We start from the raw sequence: 5527 nt of genomic DNA, 5'->3' as shown, positions 1-5527 counted from the left end.
AGAGGGAAAAAATGCCCCGGCGGTCCTAGTGTGTTCACACACATCACTACCACATGTATATGGTAACAATTTGAACATGGAGGCAATTACACGGGTTTGTAGATAACCTCACGGATCGCCCACTCATAAAGTTTGGCGCCAATCTGATGACTTGTTCCACATTGACTTTTGCAGGCTCCGAGACGTTAGGGTTTTTCTAGCTGACCTAAACTAACATAGGAGGACATAGACATGCTCATCTAGCTTGGGGTTAACTACCTATCAAGCTTTGTAGCTATCAGGTTAGCGGTTGTTGAGTTACAATGTCGTTTCAGTCTCTTCCCGACGATGCCACATTGCCGCTTTCGTGAGCTTTTTGCGTCATAGAACAAGAAGAGTACATGGTAATGAGCCTACCTCTCATGTCTGGCACCGTCGGAGTCCTGTGAGTGTCATACAAAGCCGTAGAAGATCCACACGCTCTAGGTCTCTCAAGCTCTCTCTAACTGTGAATAGTGAAAATGAGGTAGTAAGTGGGACCCAAAATATCTTATATTAGGGGGTCCCCAGGCCACTTTCCACAAAATATGACATGTGCTCCTATCTCATCGTGAAATGCACTTTAGGCTAAAAAATTTCTCCATTTGCTCCATTTCCGAAAAATTTGTCATTTTGTCCAAAAACTGGTCAAATCGGGCTTTTCACAACTTTTTTCAATAATTGCACCCAGACTTCACCATATGTTGCCCTTGACTTACTGATCACTCCCGTATTTTTCTTTTATCATTCCGTCTCCATCTCACTTGATTTTTCAAAATTTCTTTGTTTTTGTCTAGATAATTAATAAAAATAAAAAGAAAATAACTAAATTAACTCAAAAAATCAATAAATTTGAATAAATAAAAAATAGCAAAATAAACGGCTATGTACACTTATTCGTGATATTTTTGGCCGGATTGCTCCGTTTTTCTCATTTTTTGCATAAGAATTGCTCACTTAAAGGCTCATTTCTGACAATTGTCCTCATATCTCTGTAGAATCACATTAGAGAAGGGCATATATACTTGGTTTCACCAACAAATTTCTGCAATCAAATGCAACAAAACCCAAAAATAAAGAAAACAATTCCCTTTTAGTACTTTCTAACTATGTCAGGTTCGCATTGAGAATGCTTCCCCCCTCCTAGTCGGAGTCCTCCCGGATGACATTGTATTGCCCTAGGGTATGTGTTGTGCATGGGTATTAATATGTGCTAATGCATGCCATGTAATGCGGCCCTATATGCTTACTCGGTTAATGCATGGGAAATTTACTGATGTGCGAGAGGAGGGTATAAGCAATTTTCTTATTGCCATTCGATGTTGAGGTTTCCTATTAAGTCAATGCCAATAGGAGAGCGGTGAAATAATAATCGTTGTAATTGACTAATGCACCATTACATAGGTCAAGAGAGCTCTCCATAGCAGGATGAGGAGTGCACCAATGACATTGATGGAGGACTTCTCCACAACTTACTCATTCTTAAGACTTTTTTGCATCACCCTAAGATCTACATTCATAGAGAGCATTGTGGCATGTGCCGCTACATCCTAGTACCTCTACTTGCTCAACAAACTCACCTACTATTATATGAGCATCCATGATAGAATACTTGTCATTGATAGGGTCAATTATACTATCATCCTCTTGTAGATTCTCGGCAGCTATAGCGAGGAAATAGTCCTATCTCAAGTTAAAAACATTCATGATGTATTAAGAATTACATAATGATGATCACTGACAGGGAGGGTAGGGTTGATATAATTTTCAAAGCTCCTGCTCCCCTCGGAAGATGTACAACCTCTGATATATGTAAAGCAGCACTTGGTGGTGAGACCAACCCATCACTTATTACTAAAGATTGACAACTCTCTGCCTCCTCCATTGTGAGTTGGTGGTCGTCTATATTTACATTCAAAAATAGTATGAATCCAACATAGTATTCGGCCAAACAATACTTATGATTATGTACATGACATTTGATGTCATTCCTACACAAATGCATCGAAAGCTTGAGACTACCTCAGTAGAAAATATCTTTCTTAGAACTCTCTAAACTAATGTCCTTCATGTGGACATATCAAGAATCCTCAAGCTCAAATGTGCCGGTGATTGTATTTTGTTGGTAGGTGTGAAGAAATTCTACAAAGAAATGTCTTTCAAAATCCACCCACTCTTGCGATAAGAAGACAGGTTAAAAATTGGCTTGATATCTTGCTCTTGCTAGTGAAGGCTAATTTAAAAACAGAAGAGCTTGTCCTTGGGTGACACACTAGAGAATGGCAACTCCTCATCTATCTCAATTTTTGAAAGGGATCCATTTGTGAAAGGAGGCAAGAAAACCTACAAAGGTGAGGGCATTGAATAGATAGACTCTCTCTATGATTGGAGAGTACGAGAAGGTGAAGGAAAATCTCATATTTATAGAAGTCTAAAAAATTCCATCATGTTATTTTAGTTGTCCTAATGATTGCATTAACATCGGTGCATTGAATGTGGCACAATGTCCGCCCTAAGCTCAACCACACCATATGACACGTGCTTGACTAGGTGAGATATATAAATGACTTGACCTCCATCATGCCTATACAGCACCTTAAGTGCACAAACGTAGCCTCGCCTAGATCTATACAAAAGACAAGAATGGAGGACAAAAAGAAGGTGAAATTGAATCTTTTCGAGAGGCTGATGGCAGACTGAGGGAGGTCCAAGAACCCTCTCCAAGTCAAAACTAGTTCCAAAGGAGCTGAAGAAAAAGAACAAAGCAGCTCAAAAGGCAAAGGCTTTTAGAGACAACAGTGCAAAGAAACCACCAAAGATAAAGAAAAAAGAAGAATAGTAGAAAGGAAGAAATAAACTAGTGCATTGGTCATTGGTTGTACTTATCTTAAAAGCATAATGGCACTCTAAGTAGGAATTGCTTTGAATCTATGCAATATCTATACCAACTTGTTCTTTTATCTATGTCTTAGTGTTGCATTTTTTGGTCCTTGGTGATGATGCTTAAGGTAATGTTAAACTATGTCGTGCCACAACGTGACACAAGTATAGCAACTTGGGAGAGTACGCTATATGTGTTGTTGTGGTGCAACAAGGAAATGTTGCACCACAATGCGATAAGGAAGTATGCCGACAATGACTACCCTCTATATCACATTGTGGTACACGAGATGTGTGGACTATAAAAAGCTGAATGCACAAAATATTAAGGATTCTTTTCCACTTCCCTTTATAGACATGATGTTAGAAGAGATTGCAAGCCACAAAATGTATAGTTTTATGGACGGATATGATGGCTACAATCAACTCAGGGTTGCACTTGAAGATAGGGCCAAAAACTACATTCATCACTAAATGGGAGCGTTTATGTATTTGATAATGCCATTTGGATTGTGCAATGCTCCAACGACTTTTCAAAGGTGCATGATGGAAATTTTCAGAGAGTTTCTACATACATTTTTGGCCATATTTGTGGATGACTTTAACATTTTCTCCACTAAAGAAATTCATTTATTATTTTTGGAGATAGTCTTTCAGAGGTGTAGAGAAAAAAGAATATGTCTAAATACAGTGTTTATGGTCTAGAAGGGGCAGTTTCTAGGACATATTGTTTCTAGAAACGAGAGATGGCTAATGACAAAGTCAAGTATGTTAAGTAGGCCAGAGTGCCAACAACATTATCTAAGCTAAGCTCTTTTTTGGGTTATATCAATTTTTATAGACGGTTTACTCATATGTTTGCAATGAAAGCCTTGCCATTGTATGAACTAACTTGGAAAGAAAACAAATTCATCTGGACCTAAAATGAGATCAGAGCTTTTGATGCTTAAAGGATGTGATCAAGAGGACACCAACCCTTTGCCAACCGAATTGGGATTTTCCATGTGCATGTTGATACATCTGGAGTGGCGATGGGGGCCATACTGGCTCCGCCTGATAGAAAGACGGACTACCTAGTCTACTTTGTCAGTCTCACAGATTTAGCCTTGTTGAACAAGGTTATTCAACCACTAAGATAGAAGCACTAGGAATGGTGTTCAATGCTACAATGTTCATGAATTATCTACTGGGAAAGTTATTTCATTTCTATGTGGACCCATCATGTATTTTGCTTTCTAATTGACAAAGTGATCATTCAAGTAAGGCTCATTAGATGGATGATGTTTTTGATGAAGTTTGAATTCAAGATCTTCCACAATCAAGGCAAGATTTATTGTGGTGCCGATCACTTTCCAAAAGTACATAAGGACATTCTGGAGCATCTCTATGAGACGAGCCAATAGATGCTAAACTTTTCCAGAATTCAGCACATGATGGACTAGGTCGAGAATGGCAAGATTTCTATATAATTACCTTTGAAAGGGGGGATTTCCAAAGTACTGGTCTTAGAATAAGAAAAAGGCACTGATTACTAAAAGTCTAAAGTTTACCATCATTGGGGGATCCTTGTACACATTAGGCATTGATGATATGCCCCGAAGATGTGTGCCAATGAAAGGACAAATGTACACTATCTGGACAAGAGAATGGTGAATGTATTTTTCAATGATGGCCTTTTCCAGTACTTCATGATTCTGATGCAAACTCTTGTAATCAATCCATTTTGCATTCAAGATGGATTGGAAGCGCTTGGCCGATTGTTGGGCACCGTGCTTTTCTTTTTTGGTGATATCATTTTTAGTTGTGAGCTTGCCAATCTTCTTTTTGAGACTAGATATTGTTTGTGCACTCTGTTGCTATTCCAACTAGTAACAAAGACTTACCTTTATTGAGTCATCTCTTTTTTCAGTATATCCATTTCTCCCTTGGTCTTTTGTAATTATTCTTTCACTATTTCCAGCTTTTTACTGGAGATAGATACATGGGATTCCATCATTTGCCCGATTGAGTTGACAATGGTGTTCCAACCAAATTGAATGGTTGTTGCAAATCCTTGGGTGAGGGGTCAATGTGATTAGTCTCATATACTATCATGGGAAATGCATAAGGTTGTAAAGCTTGGTCCGGTTTCTTCATAACCAATTTCCTCTTTAGCGGTTTCTTATGGAGGCGCTGAAGCTTGTCCAATTGGATTATGGGTAGTGGTGTTTGGTATATGGCCTGAACTTGCTCTGTAGCACTCCTTGATGCTTGGTCTTTGCTCGCATTTGGCTTGGCAGTGTTCTAAGTTGGAACAATAGTAGTTGTTGAGATTTGTCTAAATTAACTTTTTTTCTTAGGATTTGTTGGTGCACTGATTTTCCCTTTAATTATGTCTACTAGAGGGTCGATGTAATGGCTGGTTTTTGTGTTCATACTTGAAACTTCTTAAGTAGATCTAAAGTTTTTGATTTCTTGACTACTGATCCTATGTCCGTTTTGGGCATTGATCTTTTTGTTTCGTTTGTCACCTTGCCCTTTCCTTTACCGATTTTCTACGTTTCGGTGTCTTCAAAAGATGATAAAGTTATCTTTAGTGTCCTCTCATGTGCTACTTTGTCCCAAGCCATTTGAATGTTGGAATGTGGTG

The sequence above is a fragment of the Adiantum capillus-veneris genome, chromosome 22 (genome assembly GCF_014529385.1).
Source record: "Adiantum capillus-veneris isolate H3 chromosome 22, ASM1452938v2, whole genome shotgun sequence".
In the NCBI taxonomy this organism is placed as follows: Eukaryota; Viridiplantae; Streptophyta; class Polypodiopsida; order Polypodiales; family Pteridaceae; genus Adiantum; species Adiantum capillus-veneris.
Note: the sequence above shows the minus strand (reverse complement) of the source record.